A 21,919-nucleotide genomic window follows, 5' to 3' on the forward strand; every position below is an offset into this window, starting at 1 on the left:
TGAAGTGACCTCTCCAAGGTCACACTGATCAATGTGGGAGAGAGCTGGGAACGGGACTGGGTTCTACAGGAGTGCCCTCCCCACAGGGGCAGCTTCACTTTCTGCCCTTCATCCTCTCCTTCCCTCTTGGCCTGTCTTCGAAGGGGGCTCTGAAAGGGAAATGAGCAGGGGTTTCCTCCCCTCTCTGTCTTCCAGGCACTGGGATCTGTCCATAGCACCTACAGCAATGCACCCTGCAGCTGGCCCAGCTTGGGGAGCCATGACCTCATCCTGTGAAAGCGGGAAGTGATGGATCTCAGGGATGCTTAGATGGAAAACTACACACCCCACCCAGACATAGGAGCCACCCATTCCCAGGTTGTCCCGAGGAGCCACAATTCCTCCAGGAGCTGGGGAAGGGCACAGTGATCAGTTTATCAAAGGTAGGGAAGGATTGTGTAAGGAGAAGGTCTAAGAGAGGAGAAGCATGAGCTAGGGTCTGTATTTGGGCTTGGGAGGGCTCAAGAGAAGGGACAGGGGCTGTTAGAGGGTAATGGATGTCAGAGGTGGGGGCAAGGCCTGAAAAGTTCAGCTACATTAGATCAATTGTGCCAGAGAATCACCGGTTGAGGTGACTGAAAGCTCTGAACTAGGGCTGGCCAAAACTATCCTCCTCAGATAGCAATATCCCAAAAGTCTGCAGACGCTCAGCCTCTGAGGTGAATGCTGTGGCCCAAACCTCTCTGCTCTGTACCTCAAAGGATTCCCACTGGCTGTTTTCAATCCAGGATGAAAATTATGTCAAAGTCTCTCAGCACCTGTGCAGTGAAGTGCCACTTAAACCCGCTGTGATGCACTGACTGTCTGCACAGGGCTGAATTTCACCCATTCAGAGTGTAAGGAAACAATTGTCTGAAGGCCTTTTTCTGCTCGGATGTGGTTCTAGGGGGAAAGAACCATGGGGATTTTTAACCTGTATTGCTCCCGGGACTGGTGCTGCAACGATGCAGAGAAGTGCTGATGCACTAGATTCCTCCCCCCCCCCCCCGCTATTAATCTACTCTCTTCCTCTCTTTTAACTGGTATTGTAAGGGCACCCCGTGCTTCATGGGGGCATTCTTGGGTGGGCAGATTACATCAGACCTGCACCAGAATAAACAATAGTGAATGAAATATGCAGACAGTAAACTTCTGCAGCCAAATTCTCAGAAATTTTCCTCTTGTAGAATCAGGATTTTGTGTTCAATTTTTTTTGAAGGTGCTAAGCAGATGCTACCCTGTAATAAGAGGAAACAGAAGCAAAGACGGAAAGAATGTTACTTAAACCAATGAATAGATGCAGAGAGTGGAAACACAGCAAAGCAAACGAATGAGTCCTTTGAGTAAATAACCTGAAAGCGAATGGGGGAGAAAACCTCATCCGGGTAATTGTGGTTCTTGGGATAAAGATCAGGTTCCTGGTGCCTAGCCTGGCTGAGATCCTGCCTGTTTCCTGGATCCCAGACCTGGGATTCCTTCGCGTGTGGGGGAGAGAGCTGGAGCGGGAGCTGGAGCGGGAGATCCAGCAGATTCCCCTGAAGAACACCACCCTGTCTTTCTCTGGTCAGGCTCAGGCTTGCCATCCATTGTGGAGGTGAAGACCAGATGGGAGCTGCTGGATTGACCTTGATATGCCATGTCCTTGTGTGGATGAAGGACCTACATCTCAGGGATGGCCAGCAGCAGACGTAAAACTTGTGTCCAGGAATAGTCTGAACAACCTACACTGATAGGTAAGTAAAGTCATGGCCACATGTAGACTCTACAGGAATTGGGGGGGATTGAACCAGGGTCCTTCATCACAAACTCCGCTCACTCATTGTCAACCAATCCAGCTCCACCCACTAGACCTCGCCCCCTTCCAGAGTCACAGAACCCAGGAGCCCTAAGTCTCAGACCCGTGCCTCACATCACAAGGCCAAACCTCCTCCCATTATGGGCACTGTAGAAGGGACCGTCTGCAGAGACCCCTCTACATTCCCCCTGCCATAGACTGCAGCCACGGGTGACCAGTGAATGAGCAGAGATCTCCCCTGTGGAAATCCAAGGGGCTGCGCATTTGGGATTTCACAGGGAAGGCGTCTGGCCGCCATTGACAGAGTGATCCTGTGAAGAGATTTTCCATCTCTAACAAAGGGTTTCTCTTCCCCCAGATCTCAGCCGCTCAGCAGAATGCAGGAGAGCCGAGTGCTGATGGGCTAGAGGGGTCACAGGAGTCACCGTGCAGCAGGCGTGGTGTCTGCAGTCAGCATGGGTCAAACCCGGTGCTCCAGGCTGTTTCTCTGGATTGCGAAGGGGAGTTTGGCTTGGGGAATCGGTTGCTGGTGCCTGTGTCCACAACTGGGATGTTTTCAGGAGGCTACTCAATGGTTCATGAAGCGCCACCCAAGCAATTGGAGAATGGACATTAAAGAGCGAGGCTGGGACCTCCGCGGAGCTGCTGCAGTCAAGCATCCACAGCCAGAAGAGAGACAATGGGAAACGCACTGAGATGGCTGGCCACAGCAGCAGCCGCCATCTCATAAACCTCTGCTCACGCTCTACACAACAGAGGCAGGACAAAGAGACACACAGTGAGAGCCTGGGTTGCAATGAGCGATACATGGTTTTTCAGTAGATTATGCTGCCCTGACAGTCTATTTCCTGTAATGTGCACATCCAGCCTCCCAGGCTGACCTCAGTGGGAGTTAGGTGCTCTGTGTCCACAGGACAGGGCTGGCCTTACTAGGAGGTGAACTGAGGTGGCTGCCTCAGGTGCCAGACTGTGGGGGGCGCCACTAGGACCCAGAGTGTAGAAAACTGTGTCTGCTGCTGGTGCATGAGGATTCTCTCTGCTCGAGAGGCACAGAGAGGCTGGAGTGCTGTGCTGGAGGAAGGAGGGCACAAGAGATATAACAGGCAGGCAGGAGAATAGGTGAGAGAATCACAGAAAGCAGCAGGAGCTGCAGGGAGAGAGAGGAGGAGGAGCCTCTTATGTACCTCTCTAGCATCCCCAGGAGCCTGGACTGATTAACACCAGCTTCTCAGGGAGCTTCCTGTTTCCTGCTGCTTACCTGAACCCACTCGAGGAAAACAGGAAGTCAGCTGAAGTAGTAGGAGCCTGTTAGGCCCTTAAGACGCTGATATCTTCCCTCACTCAGGCCCTGCTACCAGCCTGCTTATTTGTCCCCTTCAACTGAGTGTTGGGAGCCACTATAGCTGGCACAGAACAGCAGTCATCAGTAAAAGAAGAAAATGCCCCCCTGGGGCAGCATTCAGAAAAAGAGAAAAGCTTCTTTTGCTTTCTTTACCTAAGCAGGAAGGAGCTTTCCTGTGATACATAGACACAAATGTTCAGGGTGAGCCTTCCGGCCCCAGTGAGGGTGTGAGTGGTGAGGAGATACCTGATCGTCCAGTTAGTCAGAGTGCAGGTGACCTGGCAGCTACTGCAGCATCCATATCTGCATCTCCAATGGATGTAACCATGCACGTTCCTGAAGAAAAGTGTAGATCAGAGAAGGATGTGGTGGAGGCGCAAGATACTGCTGCTGCTGATTTGAGTTCCTTAAGTCTACATGATCCAAGACTGTGGACTCACTTGAGCAGTAGCCTGAGGGACTTCCTTGTACTGCATGGGCCACAGCAAGTGAAAAACTTCATGTTCCCAAAAAGACAATGAAAATAGTAGTTTCCATCCAACACATTACTGGCATGAAATCCCCGATGGTGACAAAGTGGAGAGGACAGGACTTATGTATTCAAAAATCGGGAATACTGCATTCTAATGTTCTAGCCTCTTTGGGCTCTACAGAAACAAAGGACTGGAAAAATCTGGGTAGAAATCTGGCATGCCATGAGAAGGGAGCAAATCACCAGAGAGCATTCCATAGGTGGAAAGAGCTTGAGATGAGACTAAGGCTAAAGGCCACCCTAGATGATCAGCATCAAGAGAAGATTGCATCAGAGTCTCTCTCCTGGCAAACTGTTCGGAAAAGGCTCATTGCCATTGTGAGAATGCTTGCTACCTAAAACCTAGCACTGTGTGGCATTTCAGATCAGCTGTATGTGCCAAACAATGGAAACTTCCTTAAAATTGTGGAGCTGATGGCTGAATTTGGTGCTGTACTCCAGGAGCTTCTAAGAAGTGTCATCACCCAAGAAATGTACACACACTACTGCCTTGGAAAACAATTCAAAATGAGATCATACAGTTACTGGCAACAAAAGTCAAATGGATGATTGTGGGAGATCTTAAGTCAGCAAGGTATTACCCTGTTATTCTGGACTGCACACCTGACATCGGCCATACGGAACACATGCCTTTAATGGTGAGTGTTGTGCGCAGGCCACAGAATCTCACCCACCCACTCCTGCAATAAACCTCTCACCTGCGTCTGAGCTATTGAAGTCCTCAAATCATGGTTTAAAGACTTCAAGGTGCAGAGAAGCCTCCAGCAAGTGACCCGTGCCCTATGCTGCAGAGGAAGGCGAAAAACCCCCAGGGCTTCTGCCAATCTGCCCAGGGGGAAAATTCCTTCCTGACCCCAAATATGGCGATCAGCTGAACCCTGAGCATGTGGGCAACACTCACCAGACAGATACTAAGGAGAATTCTTTTCTGGGTAACTCACATCCCAGCCTACATCCCATCCCAGGCCACTGGGCCCCATCTACCACAAATAGTCAGAGATCAATTAATTGCCAAAATCATGTTAACCCATCATACCATCTCCTCCATAAATTTATCAAGCTTAATCTTGAAGCCAGCTAGGTCTTTCGCCCCCACTGCTTCCCTTGGAAGGCTGTTCCAGAACTTCACTCCTCTGATGGTTAGAAACCTTCGTCTAATTTCAAGTCTAAACTTCCTGTGGAAGTAAGAAAAAGGGATTTCAGTGCAGCCATCTTAGTTCTGTTGAAAACAAAGCAAAAAAAGTCAGACTAACTCTAACGCAAAACTTATAAAGGCAAAACTGGTGTAAGCGTATAAAAATTGCAAAGCAAAGCTGGTTTTAACCTTGTCTTAAAATAACAATAAACTGTAATTGTTTAACATTTTTGCCACAAATAAAATATAAAAAAGTATAAACAAGACAAAGCTTTATTATTACATAAATAATAAAAAGGTATAATTACTTGCTTTACATTGTTTATACTTTAAAAATTTGCCTAAGGTCACTCTTTCCAAACGGCCATCTTCCTTCTCACAATTGCCTAAACATAAAACTGTCTCTAACTTGTTGCATCCAAACTAAAAGTAAGAACTCGTTTTCTTCCACAGTTTGGTGCCGTGATTCGGACAGCGACGCCCGGCCAAAACAGCAGCAACTACGACAAACCGTTCCCCTCCAAACCCCAAAGCGCCAAACAAAAGGTAAAAAACCTCTAAAAATCTACACTGGGGTATAAAAACAAAAACAAAACAAAAACTGACCAAGGGGCCGTCTGTCCCTTTGGGCGCACGCCACGCAAACTTATTCATTATGCAACAAGGCCAAATGCAAAGTGGTGCTGAAAACCTTTTTTCCGCACACTCCGTATAAGGTTGAGGTCAAACCTAATCAACGCTAAAAAACTTTGCTGCCTCAATAAGGGTGTATTACGTCCAAACTTAAAAGATTAAGGTTGTAGTTTTAAAAAGTGCATCTAAATATAAAATAAATAAATAAAGTAAATAATAAATGTGTAAAAAGTAAATGCCGCTATCCAGGTCTGGGACTTAAGCTAACTTCAGGCACACCAGGGCCCTCACTCTCTAAGTAAAAAAGTTCTAAACATAAGGGGGGGAGGGGGTCAGACAAACCTCATGACCCAGCAAACAGTGCAAAAAAGTAAACGCCTTTCCTACTTATAAGCTGCTACCCCGCAAACCCTTTCCCTAAAGTATGTAAAAATCTTTTTAGCTTATAAGCCGCAACACGGCAAACAAAATAAAATCGTTTCCCCAGTTTATAAGCCTCTAAGCGAACAAAATACTCCCTTGTGTAATTAAAATTAAAATTTTTACATAATAATCCCTCTAAACGATTCCCACTAAAAGGTACCATCAATTTAAATAAAATCATACACCTCAAAAAAAGCTACAAAAACCTCCATAAGTCTCAAGTGCAAAAGCTAAAAAACTCCCCCCCAAATTAAAAACTCAAGTACAAAATTTAAAAACTGAATGTAATGCAACCAAATGCCTCCCTACCCAAACTATATTGTTCACCCTCTCAGCTCTTTCATATCCCTAATGAGTTAAAGTTAAATGCAAAAAAAAGGGGGGGGGGCACGGGGGAAGGGTTAATTTAAAAATTCAGTTTGGCCTAAAAATAAAAAAAAGCTGCCCTGCATTCAAGAATCAAACAGAGACCAAGCCAAGCAGAAAAAACTGCTTTCAGCCCCAGCTGTCTGTAAAACAAATATAAACACACATAAAACAAAAGCAAATAAGATGCAAAACTAAAATTACATTTGCAAAGATTGGCCGCCCGGTAAAACCCAACAGTCTGCCTTTACAACCCTAAAGCCAGTATGGTTTGAAAACGCTAAAAAGTCCACAAGCAGCCAGCCTAAACTAAAATACCAAGCAAAGATCTCTAAAAGGAACGCCCCAAAAAACCCAGGGCATAAAAATCCCTCCCAAAAGGAAAAGCAAGTTACAAAATTTTGCAACGTACCTCTAAACAATCTATACACAAAACAACCTACCATCCACCTCTCTCTCTCTCTCTCTCTCTCCTACCCCTGGGGCTGGCCAGCCCGGGCAGCGTGTGCACACGTATAAAAGTGGGTCAGGGTTTAAGTATTAACATTTTTTCTTCCTTTAAGTAACGTAAAAGCAGTTCCCGCGCTCACTACTGTGTTATTTTATTATTAAGGATTTAAAATTCAGTCACATGGTGTGTGCTCTTCATCTCTGCCCCTGCGATCCTGTGGTCTTAGCCTAATTAACTAAGGCACAAGCAAATTGGTCACAAAAAATATGAGACAGTTTAAGAAAAGATTGCAAAGCCCTGAACAGTGCACACCATCTATCTGTTTTATCCTTGTTATTTCAGGTTTGCTTTGTTTGGCACTGTTGGTATTTTAGGTTAAAAGTTGCATAATTATAAATAAGCCCCACTCTCCGTTGTAGTATGCCTAAAAACCAAAAAACGGTTTAGCATTCCTCTCTCCACCCCGGGCTGCAAACAAAGGGTGCAGGGGGGTCTACGCCAAGTCACAGCAAAACTAAGCAATAACAAAAAAAAATTTAAAAATATGTGTACCCAACAGCTCAAAAAAATGAAGCAACTAAAAGCATAAATCACTATCCAAGCAGCAACTGAAACCTCCGCCCAAAACAAGTTGCAAGCCTTAAAACAAAACTTTTCCAGGCAAAAAAAGTGGAACGCACCTGCCTGAAAGCCCTGGCTGAGCAAGTACCAGCCCAACATATTCCAGTTATGTCATAGTTACACTCATACGCATATTTCTAGAAAGCATTATGGGGTGTGACGTCACACCCTCCTCCTGAACATACTGCCAGAGACTTGGACACTGTCCACGGCAGAGGCAGTACCTGTAAAATCCCTGTTGGTTTCTGGTCACAACCCCTTTTAGTACCTTTAAACCATCAGAGGTCATTCATATGTGTTCTAGCAAGGTTTGGGGTTCCTGGTCCCCAGACGCCTGAAAACAAGTTGGGGTGTAATATTGCTAACAGAATGCAGACAGCAGTATCTGTTAAAGTGGTGTTGTCTTGGCATTTAGCCTTGAGGCGGTGTGCCTCAGTTTCCCCTTCCACACAGCAGCGTAGGCCTGTTATGCTTTTGCTGCGGTGCCAAGGTTCCAGCCTGTTTACAGGTATAAGCTGGAAAGCAACATGCTTGTGGGACTGTCTTGCCACCATCCCTAGCATGAACAAAGCTTTTTTTTTCCCCACAAAGCAGGTGTGTTCCACATCTTTCAAGGATTTACAATGAGTATTAGCTCCTTTGTCTTGACCCAGAGATGAAGTAGCAAAAGACACAAGATTAACAGGAAATCTTCAGCTGACAGGCTTTGTTCACACAATTTACCTTGTTTAGTGTCTATTGCATTTCCCAATTCCTTTGTGTACCCTGGTAGGGGCTCTGATGCAATTTCTTCTGCCTCTTTGGAGAAGGCTTTTAGTTCAGGCCTGTGTTTGAGGCTTTGGCAAGGAAAGGGGCACTGCAACCATGCCTGCCCTCGGCCTCTCCCTCTTGTGAAGCTTCCCAAGTGCAGAGTTTTTCTCCCACCAGCCTTGAAGAGAGAGTTTTATTTTTTATAAGGGTAACAGGAATAATATTCTTTAATGGAGTGCTTTGGATCGGTAAGATCCCCTCAGTTACCCCACTTTCTGCTCCCAACAGGTCAGCTGGGTGGGCACTCCCCTCCAGGAGATCTGACGCTCAGTCTTTCCTTAAAACCTGATTGACAGGAGAGGGGTCTGGCATTGTAAATGCAGATTTTTCACCCTCCTCCAGGGAAAAAGCCCCCCTACAAAAAGTGGGCAGACCCTCCGGTCTCCCCTCACCTTCCTCTCTGGGCTCCCCACTGGGCCAGACACTCCTGTGTCCCCCAAAAGGGAAGGGGAACCTGGTCCAGCTATGGGCTCACATCTACCAGCTATGACAGACCCTTCCCTGACCAGCACAATCCCCCTCTTTCCCTCAGGTTGGGCTTGCTTCCAGCTACAGAGTCCCTGGGGTCTGTTCCCACCACAGCGGTTACCAGGACCCCAACTTCCATCTTTGGGGTACATGTTTCTATGCATCCCAGGGCAGGGCTTGTCCCATGCCGACCAGCAACTTCCTAGCAGTCATCAGCTGGGACGGCCTCCCTGTTACACGGTGGAACATTCCCCTCCCCAGGCAGATGATCACAGGATAGGAGCTGGCTTTGTCCAGCCCCTCCCGCAAGGACTTGCCTTGAGCCCTGGAGCTACAGGAACTGGTTACAGCCATTCCTGCCCCCAAAGGCTGCATGCTTCACTGCTACAGAGGAATTTAAGAGACTCTCTCCTTTTCCCCCACTAGCCCATGTGACTTCACACACAGACTCCACCCTGGGGCTTTGAGCACAAGATTCCTTCTCACTGTTAACCAAGCCTGGGGCAGATTCTGCCACTTCAAAGAAATCATTCCCCCATCGAAACGGTGCAAAATTGTGTGCCACTGTGGCAACAGTCAGCTCAGCCTGCAAATCACCAGTTTCCATGTGTACCTTAGCTGAAGGGGCAAGGACTTTGTAACCTCCCACCAGTTCTAATGCTGCCATTTCCCCTGGCAACAAATCCTTCTCCTGAATCAGGTCTCTCCTGACCACAGAAATCTCTGCACCCGTGTCCCTCAATCCCAGGAGAACTTTCCCATTCAGTTTAACAGCATGCATGTGCTGACTGCTCGGTTGTGTAGAAGCCCCCTTTACAAATCCTGAGTGGAAAGAGGCAGCAGCCTGGCTCTGAGAAGCAGCAGCTTCATGTGTAAACTGCTGCCTGTTCCCACTCAGCAAAGGACATTTATTCCTCAGGTGCTCAGTGGACTTACAAACCTAGCACCTCTTGGGCTCCTCTGCCCGTACAGGAGACTTGGGAGGAGTAACAGGGGAATGGGGAGGTGAACGCTCAGTCTCCTCTTTCCCTGGGGTAAAATGGTGATTCTGCTTTCCCCCAACCCTGTGTCCCTCTGCCCCTGGTTTCTGTTTAATGGCGGCTTGCGAGGGCTCAAAAGAGTCTGCAAACTCAACCAATCCACTCATTGTATCCACCTTTTTGTCCCACAAATACTGTTTTACATCATCACTGCACATATTCAGGAATTATTCCTGAGTAACCAAATCACACATTCCTCCAAAGCTTGTAATTCCTTTCCCCCTCACACACTTATCGAACAAATCTCTCATTTCATTTACATGAGCCACATTACTCAATCCAGATCCCCACTTAAGACTCCTGAATTTAACCCTGTAGATTTCAGGTGTAATCTGAAATTGTTTCAAAACCAGTTTCTTAAATTTACCATAGTCTGAAGCGTCATCAATCGGAATCATCAATAGGAATCTTATTGAATATGTCCAGAGCTCTTCCAGTCAGTTTTGCGACCAATGTAATTATTTGTTGATTGTCAGGAATTGTGTGCAGGGTGCACAAAGCTGATGAAATATTCGGCAATATGACTGGACTCATCATACCGCAGACATTGTCGCACCCATTTGTGTATTTTTGGGGAAGTGGGGCCAGCTGCTGGAGGGCTTTTTCTCTGCCACTCCATAACAGCCAGTTCATGCTTCAGGGCCTCAATCTGGGCCTGTATTTCTCTGTCTCTTAACTCCAGGGCACCTTTGTCCCTGGCTGCCTCTGCTTCCATAGCCCATTTGTGGGCAGCTTCTTCCCTGGCTGCCTCTGCCTCTTTGAGCTTCAATTGAAACTCCAGGTCCTTTGCCTTCTCTTCTGCTTCCAGTCTGGCTAGCTCTACCTTAGCAGCTGCCTCACTGGTAGTCATTTTTCTGCTTTCTTGTGCTGGGCCACACCCCCTCTGCAGTTCACTGAAACCAAGATTCACTCAGTTCAGGGGCTTCTTAGTTAACAGAGACTTGCCCAGTACCCAGTGTTCAGCCTCTCTAGGCAGTCTGCAACTTCTACAGTTCTAGCTTCTTTTGATCTTAACTCTTACTTATTTTGCTTATTTTTCTGTCTCTATTTCCCTTACCCAAAATAAGCAATCAGAAAATAACAAACCAGTAACCACTTTGTCTGTTCTCCACCCACCACATCCAAAACTCACTTAAAATCACTATGAGAGTCTCAAAGGAATCAGCTGTGCACAGATCCTGCTCCACTATGCCACTGTGACAAGTTGGGTCCCAGAAACCCCTTTGGGACTGCCGCCCGATGTGCTGAGTCTCCTTCTGAGCCTGTTTTCCCTGCCTCTTGGGACTTCAGTACCTTATCTTGTTTGAGCCAGACACGCTTGCCTGCTGCAAACCCAGATCCAAGTCTGAACCATGTCCCACACAAGCTGCAGGCTTCACTGAATACAGCTTAAGAAGTGCTCCTGTCTCCAGCACTCCGATACCCAACTCCCAATGGGGCCCAAACCCCAAATAAATCAGTTTTACTCTGTTTAAATATTGTACAGGGTAAAGTCATATACTGTTTGCCCTTTAGAACATGGATAGAGGGATAGGCACAGCTGTTTGCCTCCTCCCGCCCCCCCTCTATTAATACATACTCTGGGTTAATTAATAAGTAAAATGTGATTTTATTAATACATAAAGTACCACTTAAGTGGTTCCAAGTAATAAGAGACAGAACAAAATGAATTACCAAACAAAATAAAATAAAACACGTAAGTCTAAACCTAATACAGTAAAAAACTAAATGCAGGTAAATCTCACCCTCAGAGGCAATAAGCCTCTTTTACAGACTAGACTTCCTTCTAGTCTGGGTCCAGCAAACACTCACACCCCTGTAGTTACTGTCCTTTGTTCCAGTTTCTTTCAGACAACTCTGTGGGGTGGAGGGGCTATCTTTTGTGCTACCCAAAGACAAAATGGAGGGGTTTCCACAGGGGCTTATATAGTCTCTCTTGTGGGTGGAAACCCCTTCCCCTCTCCAAAGCAGAGTCCAGCTCCAAGATGGAGTTTTGGAGTCACATGGGCAAGTCACATGTCCATGCATGACTCAGTTCCTTACAGGATGAGGCCACATTCCCAGGAAAGCTCAGATGTGGATTGGCATCTCTCAAAGTTCATTTTAGCTTAAGTGTTTCTTGATTGGGCACTAACAGAGAATAGACTTTTCTCAAGAAGCTGAACAACAGCTTCACTGAGGCTACTTAAAATCAAACAAGTATGTAGCCAGTATTCATAACTTCGAGTAAAAAATGATACATGAATGCAAATAGGGTGAATACATCCAGTAGACCATAGCCTTTGCAGAGATGTCACATCGCCTATCTAGCATAAAACATATTCCAGTTATGCCATATTTACAGCCATGAGCATATTTCTATAAAGAAATGTGGGGTGCCATGTCACACTCTGGTTCACGGACTATAAATTATAGGAAATAAATTAAATTAAGAAAAGAATAATTGGGACAGACCTGGCATGGTCAGAGATACTTTGTTGCAGCATCTGCAGAGATGCTGCAGAGATCTTGAGTGTTAACTGCCAGTTTGGGGAATATCCTCCTTTTTGCAGCCTGCCCTGACCATGGCATTTTCAGTGAGGACTGCCCCAGACACCTCCGGGTCACAGGAGGCACAGAAACCAGGAGCAGGATTTATGAGCATGATGCTTAGAGGAAGTAGGGGCACAGTGTTTCCTGGGCATTGACCTGGGGTGACAGACTTTGGAGTTTCTGAATACAGAGATCGCTGGCTGTTGGTTGATCTACTGGTGTTCAGGGACGCAGGACTTTGTGTACATTCCTTGTAACCCCTCGCCCATGGATTGTACTAAAGAATATAGCTGACTTTGATCATCAATTTTTTACTCCTAATATAATCAACCCTTCAATGCCTCACAGGTTGGCACCACTTAGGAGAAGGGGGCACCAACATTCCCTGGAGCACTGATAATACCAGGAAAGCCTGAACACCTGTGGGGGATAATTTCTGCTACCATAGTGAAGAAGGGAAAAGTCATCACTGGGCCTGCCTTGAATCTCCTTGGCGGGAGGAGATGACCATAATCGCCTTGTACATCTGCAGCCAGGGATCAGTGCATAGGCCCATCCCTGTGGTGACCTCACCCTTTCATGTCAATCAAACACTTCTGTCAGTCAGCAGCACACCTTTCGTGTTACTGGGATATTTTCTTGGTTGGTGGCTTTGACATACCAGGGTCCAACCCACACTAATCAGCAGCTGTGGCACACCTGCCTGCAACCTTGCAATGACTTCCTGAAGTGGCTTCCACCTGGGCCGCTCACAATCAACTGTCTCTCATGCAAATCACACCCTGAGCATGTGTGTGTAACTGCAGCCTGGCCAGGAATAGTTGGGTTACACTCAGGCTCTGACCACCATTGGTTATAGTGCAGGATGACCCCAACACACTCCCCAGTCTTCGATTTCCCTCCAGAAATGTACGTCTTGTGCTGCCCAGTCCTCTCCTGGACAATACAAGCTACATTGTTCATTATTTCTTTATCAGCACTAACATGCCTGCAACTCTCAGACAGTAATATTTAAACACACTGGATTAGATAAAACAGTAAAGCAAAGTTTATTGAATACAAAGATAGATTTTCAGTGAGTACAAATGAAAAGGCATAGAAGTCAGACATGGTTACAAGAAAAATAATGCTAGAATTAAACACCTGCCTAAGTTAATAAATTATGTGAAATTCAAAGTGAAACTTTCCTCACCACATGCTTTCAGAAGTCTTACTTACCAAACTTCTTAGGTCAGGACCCCTCACCCAGTCCAATGTCTGCTTCCTTTCTCCCTTCAGATGCAGTGAAGGAATGGAGAGGGAGAGAGAGAGAGAGAGAGAGAGAGAGAGAGAGAGAGAGAGAGAGAGAGAGAGAGAGAAAGTGGTGCCTTCGGATGTCTGCCCCTTCTTTTTATAGTCCTATCCCCACTTTGAGAAACATTTCCACCTGGTTACCGGAAGACAAAACTCTATGTAGAAGGATGTTCCCTGCTGCTTTTTCCTCACCTTTTTGGGCTACCTTTGTTTCCCTGCCTGCTTAATGACTCTGGTTAAAGTTTAGATACAAAATTAAGTAGAACACACTGTCTTTGTTTAAGACAGATCAGTTTACCAGACTCAGTTTGGAACATGTATGAATAACATGATGCAGTGTAATCTAATAACATCACATACATTCTCAAAAATGTATTAATATTTATGATGAGAGCATGACTATTTCTAGTTGACTCATAGATTTATTTAGCATGTTAAACTGAGCTCTGTGTGCAGATAATATGCAAGCAAGAGGGATAGTTTGTGAATTGCAGGAGTCCGTAGCATGCTGTGATCTCCTCCTGAGCTCCTCTGGTCATGATGTGGTCTCCATGAAGCAAAATGAATCAACCTATCTTTCCTACTTTGGGGAGTAACCTAGCAATGGAAGGACATTGGATACCATGGTGATTGGCATGCCATAAACAGCTAGATAATCTGGAGAACCCTTACATGTCTTACAGGTTTTACATTCCACCTGCTGGGGCCAGGACAATGTGGTTACTCTGGAACCAGGAATAACTGAGAAGATATCAGCTACAGCGGCAAACAATTAGTACATTTCACCTGTCTCTATCTTTCTGATCCTTTGATTCCAAATTTCTAGCTAAGGCTGGTTGAAAATTTTTCTTGAGAACTTTTTTTGATAGGAAATTGGATTTTCCATTTAACTATTTTTTCCAATAAATTATCTTTTCCCCAGAAATTATAAGCTTTCCATCAAAATGTCTAACACCGCTCCTCCCTAAACCATGGCTGTGGGACTCTGGTGATCTTCCAGGGCAGTTCAGCAAGAGGAGAGACCATCATGCATCCTGGGGGATGTAGTCCATCCTGGGAGCCTGGCCCATGGAAGAGATTGGTGGTGTGTGGTATCTGAGGAACCCCCGTGGTACTTCCAAGGTGAAATATTAAGTTTTTAGCTAAATGATTTTGGTCTCCACAAAAAACAAAACAAAAAACAAAAACAAACCTTTGTGTATCAGCTCTTCAGAGTACCCAGCTTGCACTGAAAACAGAAGGATGAAATGTACCCCTAACCTCAACCTCTGTAACTCTGGTAGAAATTGTATCATTTAATAACACAGTAAAAAAGAGTAGGTCAAATTAAGCCCCAGGGCACCAATTAACCGAGGGTGGCTTTGGTTCACTGAATGCATGAATTCGGTGTTGTGTCTCTCTGAGTTCAGGAATTCCCAGTTGCTTCAGGAATCATGTCCCATAGATCACAAATATCACTATAAAACTTTCCAAATGCTCCAAACTGGCAGTTTCGGATGATAGGGAAATGCCACCACATCTCTCTCTCTCTTCTCAGCAGGTACATGCTAGTGTCCTGAATTACACACACACACACACACACACACACACACACACACACACACACACACGCAGACACCATGGGGATCAGCAGGTATTGACTTCCAGACCTCCAGCACCAAAAGCCTCAGCCCCAACTCCGACCCCTTCAGATAAAGAAGTGACCTCCTTGGTTGGAAAAAAATAGGCAATTACCTAGTCACTGAAGCCAGGGCTTCCCATTATGTCTCTGGGTTTTCATACAGGCTCAAGTAAATGCCAAAAAGCTGAATTAGCACAATGAGCAACTTTACCCCAAACTGACATGCCAACCCACAGCATTCCCCTTGCTCAAAGAGGGTGGAAAGATTGACACTCCTTTACTCTCACCCCTTCTTTAGCGATGGAATAATCCCTTCAGACTGATTCTCTCCCAGCAGAGTCACAAGTCACTCTTTTCTGTTGAGGATTAGTGAACAGGATTAGTGTTTTTGTGTGGGGTATGATTAACCTGCATGTCATTGTGTTTGCAGAGCATGTGCATTTTATCGAACACCTGGAATGATCAGCTGTGAACATCTGGCTCTGTGGACTAAGCCCTTCCCTGAGTGGGCACTGATGTCCATTGAGAAACTGATCTCCATTTATCTTCACTTATTTCATTACAGAGAAGGGACAGGTTTTCCACACCATCCACCTGTCCACATCGCTGTAGCAGCCTGATCTCTGTTCAGAGGAGATGGGAAAGGGAAATCACTCGGAGGTGACTGAGTTCATTCTCTCAGGACTGACAGATCGTCCGGAGCTGCAGGTCCCCCTGTTTGTGTTGTTCCTAGTGATTTATGGTATCACCCTTTTGGGGAATGGGGGGATGATCGTTTTAATCACGAATGATCCCCGACTCCACACCCCCATGTACTTTTTCCTCGGTAATTTGTCTTTCTGTGACCTCTGCATTTCCTTGATAATTGCCCCTAAGATGCTGCTGAATTTCTTAGCTGACAGGAAAAGCATTTCTTACACTGCCTGCACTGTGCAAATGCATCTCTCTATCATTTTTGGAGATGTTGAGTGCCTCTTGCTGGCTGTGATGGCATATGACCGTTGTATGGCTATCTGTAACCCGCTACTCTATATGGTCACCATGTCCAGGCAGCTTTGTAAACAGCTGGTGGCTGGGGTGTACGCTGTGGGTTGGTGGATTCAATCATATACACATTTTGTACATTTCGGCTCTCATTCTGCAGCTCCAACATCATCAATCATTTCTTCTGTGACGACCCTGCGCTGCTGGTGCTCTCCTGTTCTGACACCCACATCAATGAGATTATGATGTTTGCTTTCGTGAGTTGTATTACAGGGAGCAGCTTTGTGACTGTCCTCCTCTCCTATGTCTATATCATCTCCACCATCCTGCAGATCCGCTCTGCCGAGGGCCGGCAAAAAGCCTTCTCCACCTGCACTTTCCACTTAACCGCTGTGGTCATCTTTTTTGGCACCTTCCTCTTCATGGATTTGCGTCCCACCTCCAGCTATTCCATGGACAGAGACAAAGTGACCTCAGTGTTTTACACGCTGGTGATCCCCATGTTGAACCCCCTCATCTACAGCCTGAGGAACACGGAGGTGAAGGATGCCCTGAGGAAAGTAATGAATAAACTCTTAACCAATTCTTGAATCTGTTTAACTCTGTATTGGTTTAGTGGTGGGGAGTGAAAACAGGTGAATTCAATTTCCCAGCCCATTACAAAGTAATTTCGCAGAGTCATTGGGAATATTGTTCTTTATTATATTGTTATTATTATTAACTTGTTTGTATTCCAACAAGGTCTGCAGGCCTCAACTCAGATCAGTGGACAAAACCTGAGGAAGACTCACAGGTCAAGAAAGAGAGAATGATTTTATAATCTGGTGGCTAGGGGCATCCACCTAGAGGGTGAGATGTTCAATTTTACGTCTCAGGACATCTGGTGACAGTTCCAAAGGGGTTTCTATGACCCAACCCATCACACAGAGTTTAGGAATATAATTGCAAAACAATGTGTGTGTGTGTGTGCGCGGGGAGGGGGGAGGACAGCACAAGAACCGATGGAAATGGAACATAGACGGCCAGAGAATCAGCTGGCCTGGATCGCTGTCTGTCCCTTGAAGTCATTTTAACATGATACAAAACTGAGGTGACTGTATTCCACTTTATTTGTTGGTCACCTCTCCAAATGTCTCTTTAAGTAATTTCCCAGCATTGGGAAGCAAAGGTGTCTAGAAATCAGTGAATTTCTTCTGGACTAATCATTTATTATCAAAAACGTTACCGTTTGGATTGACCTGAAACTCTTCACAGATGTGTTACAAATACGCTGAATAGCTTTGTCCCAAAACACTGTGTGTGTGCGGGGGGAGGATTTCGATGCCAGTAGCAACACAGCCACTGTAGGGGGCAGTGGTGGGCCTCCCCTTTGTAATTTTTAGCCGAATACTTGGGGTGTTCACCTGTGAGGTGGGAGATCCAGATTCAAGTCCCCCTTCTGTCCAGTGCTGGGCAAAGCCGTGTGTGACATTGCACTCCATACACTTTATGAAAATACACTTTTGTTTTTGTGTGTGTGGGGGTGGGGGGTGAGAAAACCTGGATTTGTGCTGGAAATGGCCCACCTTGATTATCATACACATTGTAAGGAGAGTGATCACTTTAGATAAGCTATTACCAGCAGGAGAGTGGGGTGGGAGGAGGTATTTTTCCATGCTTTGTGTGTATATAAAAAGATCTTCTACACTTTCCACAGTATGCATCCGATGAAGTGAGCTGTAGCTCACGAAAGCTTATGCTCAAATAAATTGGTTAGTCTCTAAGGTGCCACAAGTACTCCTTTTCTTTTTGCGAATACAGACTAACACGGCTGTTACTCTGAAAAGAGGCAATAAAGTAATTGTTGCTTCACATTCATGCATTCTTTATTCATTCATCACACAAATAGGGGGATAACTACCAAGGTAGCCCAGGAGTGGTTGTGGAGGAGGGAAGGAAAATGCCACACAGCACTTGAAAAGTATACAACTTTAAAATTTATTGAATGCCAGCCTTCTGGTTTTTTGGGCAATCCTCTGGGGTGGAGTGGCTGGTTGGCTGGAGGCCCCCCTACCATGTTCTTGGGCGTCTGGGTGAGGAGGCTATGGAACTTGGGGAGGAGGGCGGTTAGTTACACAGGGGCTGTAGCGGCGGTCTGTGCTCCAGCTGCCTTTGCTGCAGCTCAACCGTACACTGGAGCATATTGGTTTGATCGTCCAGCAGCTTCAGCATTGAATCCTGCCTCCTCTCATCACGCTGCCGCCACATTTGAGCTTCAGCCCTCTCTTCAGCCCACCACTTACTCTCTTCAGCCCGCCACCTCTCCTCCCAGTCATTTTGTGCTTTCCTGCACTCTGACATTATTTGCCTCCACGCATTCGTCTGTGCTCTGTCAGCATGGGGGGACAGCATGAGCTCAGAGAATATTTCATCATGAGTGCGTTTTTTTTCTTTCTAATCTTCACTAGCCTCTGGGAAGGAGAAGATCCTGTGATCATTGAAACACATGCAGCTGGCGGAGAAATAAATGGACAGCGGTATTTAAAAAGACACATTTTATAAAACAGTGGCTACACTCTTTCAGGGTAAACCTTGCTGTTTACATTACATACATAGCACATGTGCTTTCATTACAAGGTCGCATTTTGCCTCCCCCCACCACGTGGCTACCCCCTCAACCCTCTCCCCTCCCCGTGGCTAACAGCGGGGAACATTTCTGTTCAGCCACAGGCAAACAGCCCAGCAGGAACAGGCTCCTCTGAGTGTCCCCTGAAGAAAAGCACCCTATTTCAACCAGGTGACCATGGATTATATCTCACTCTCCTGAGGATAACAAGAAAGATAAAGAACGGATGTTGTTTGAACGCCAGCAAACATACACTGCAATGCTTGTTGTACAATGATTCCCGAGTACGTGCTACTGGCCTGGAGTGGTAAAGTGTCCTACCATGGAGGACGCAATAAGGCTGCCCTCCCCAGAAACCTTTTGCAAAGACTTTGGGAGTATATCCAGGAGAGCCATGAATGCCAGGGCAAATTAATCCTTTCACATGCTTGCTTTTAAACCATGGATAGTATTTTAAAAGGTACACTCACCGGAGGTCCCTTCTCCGCCTGCTGGGTCCAGGAGGCAGCCTTGGGTGGGTTCGGGGGGTACTGGCTCCAGGTACAGGGTGAGAAACAGTTCCTGGCTGTCGGGAAAACCGGTTTCTCCGCTTGCTTGCTGTGAGCTATCTACAACCTCATCATCATCATCATCTTCTTCGTCCTCAAAACCTGCTTCCATGTTGCCTCCATCTCCATTGAAGGAGTCAAACAACACGGCTGGGGTAGTGGTGGCTGAACCCCCTAAAATGGCATGCAGCTCATCATAGAAGCAGCATGTTTGGGGCTCTGACTCGGAGCGGCCGTTCGCCTCTCTGGTTTTCTGGTAGGCTTGACTCAGCTCCTTAAGTTTCACGCGGCACTGCTTCGGGTCCCTGTTATGGCCTCTGTCCTTCATGCCCTGGGAGATTTTGACAAAGGTTTTGGCATTTTGAAAACAGGAACGGAGTTCTGATAGCACGGATTCCTCTCCCCATACAGCGATCAGATCCCGTGCCTCCCGTTCGGTCCATGCTGGAGCTCTTTTGCGATTCTGGGACTCCAACATGATCAGCTCTGCTGATGAGCTCTGCATGGTCACCTGCAGCTTGCCACGCTGGCCAAACAGGAAATGAGATTCAAAAGTTCGTGGTTCTTTTCCTGTCTACCCGGCCAGTGCATCTGAGTTGAGAGTGCTGTCCAGAGCGGTCACAATGGAGCACTCTGGGATAGCTCCCAGAGGCCAATACTGTCGAATTGTGTCCACAGTACTCCAAATTCGACCCAGCAAGGCCGATTTAAGTGCTAATCCACTTGTCAGGGGTGGAGTAAGGAAATCAATTATAAGAGCCCTTTAAGTCGAAAAAAAAAGGGCTTCATCGTGTGGACGGGTGCAGGTTTACATCGATTTAACGCTGCTAAATTCGACCTAAAGTCCTTGTGTAGACCAGGGCTTAGACATATTAAGTGGAAGCCATTAAAGGTGCTTCAGAATCAATGAACTGTGAATGGCTTTGTTTAGCTGCAAGCCTTCCTGTGTACCTGTGGGCCAACCCAGGAAGAATGGAGACTGGGGTCTTACAGTGACATGTAACCATGTCACCTGATACTGAGCTCCATCTTGAAGCTGGTACTTTTCCTGAGCGGGGTGGAATTCCAAACAAAGGTTTCCCATCTTGGGGAAGTTCCATATAAAGTGGGGAAGCAAACAATGAGTGTCTTCAGCCGGCTTAAGAGACGGCCTCCCCACCCCACAGAGATACCTGCAAGCACTTAGAAACAGAAGGACTGTAACCACAGGAATGGGTGAGAACAGGCTGGACCCATGTCAGAAAAGGCATCTGATCTGAGAAGGATTTTACCTGAAATAACAACTGGGGTGAGAAGTTAACATTTGTAACTGATTTTTGAGTGTATTAAGCTTAGCCTGGCACATTTTACTTTGTGATTTACATTGTTCTATCTGTTATGACTTAAACCCACTTAAATCCTACTTTTTATACTTAATAAAATCCCTTTTGTTTATTTATAAACTCAGTGTGAGTAATTGTTACCTTGGGGGGCAAACCACTGTGCATATCTTTCTTGAAGTGATATAGGGGGCAAACATGTATCATTTTAACCTGTATATGTTTTATACAGAGTAAAATGGATTTGTTTGGGGTTTAGATACCATTGGGAGCTGGGTATCTGCGTTCTCAAGACAGGTGTCCTACTGAGCTAGTTTCAGTCTAGATCTACAGCTTTGGGGACATAACCCAAACCCTGGGTCTGTGCTGCAGCAGGCTTGCATGTCTGGCTCAACAAGGCAGGGTTCTGGAGGCCCAGGCTGGCAGGGAAAACAGCAAACCAGATGAGAGGAGGGAGGGAGGCGGGTGGCATGCTTGGAGATACTTTGTTGCAACATCTGCAGAGATGCTGCAGAGATCTTCAGTGTAAAATACTGTTAGGGGGCTTATTCCTTCACCCACTTCCTTCCCTGGTCCTTCTCGCATGAACAGAGAGCAACAATACCCGAAGGCCAAAGGTGCAAACAATTCAATGTTTATTGGGGTGAACTTCCAGCAAGCATGATTCCAGTTTCCTTCCTTAGTGTCCCCCTTCCCACCTGTGACACCACAGAGCCTTACACCTCTGTCTCTGTTCCCATTCCTGCCCTTAGCCAAACATGATTCCAATTTCCCCACCCCCATTCCCTGTTCCCATTCCCACCCACACACTTCCTGATTGACTGCAGACTATATAGTAAAACTTGAGTTCTGCTTAGCTATACCTTAACCAATCATTTTCCTGAAATTTAACTAACCAGTCCTAACACATTTAAACATGGTTATGTAACCAATTATATCCCACCACCTTAATTAGTTTACACCCAGCAAAATTAATTATACAGCAGACAGAAATAATCACAGAACCAGACAGAGATTATACAGACAAACAATGGGGAAACGGGGACTACAGTGATAGAACAAACACAGAAATGAGGATTTCACATCCCAGCTATTGATAAGTAAGTTCTTGCCAGACAGGATGCTGTCCAACTAAATTTCCTTTTACATCTTCTAGGCACTTATCATAGAATCATAGAATCATAGAATATCAGGGTTGGAAGGGACCTCAGGAGGTCATCTAGTCCAACCCCTTGCTCACAGCAGGACCAATCCCCAATCAAATCATCCCAGCCAGGGCTTTGTCAAGCCTGACCTTAAAAACTTCTAAGGAAGGAGATTCTACCACCTCCCTAGGTAACGCATTCCAGTGTTTCACCACCCTCCTAGTGAAAAAGTTTTTCC

The 21,919-nt window shown here is 46.1% G+C and overlaps 1 pseudogene; it reads left to right on the forward strand.

Annotated features, from left to right (window-relative positions):
- The first annotated feature begins 15,716 nt into the window (after positions 1 to 15,716).
- On the forward strand, positions 15,717 to 16,654 carry LOC141989866 (olfactory receptor 8U9-like; annotated as a pseudogene).
- The last annotated feature ends 5,265 nt before the right edge of the window (positions 16,655 to 21,919 follow it).

Source organism: Natator depressus, chromosome 6 (assembly GCF_965152275.1).
Source record: "Natator depressus isolate rNatDep1 chromosome 6, rNatDep2.hap1, whole genome shotgun sequence".
Classification (NCBI taxonomy): domain Eukaryota; kingdom Metazoa; phylum Chordata; order Testudines; family Cheloniidae; genus Natator; species Natator depressus.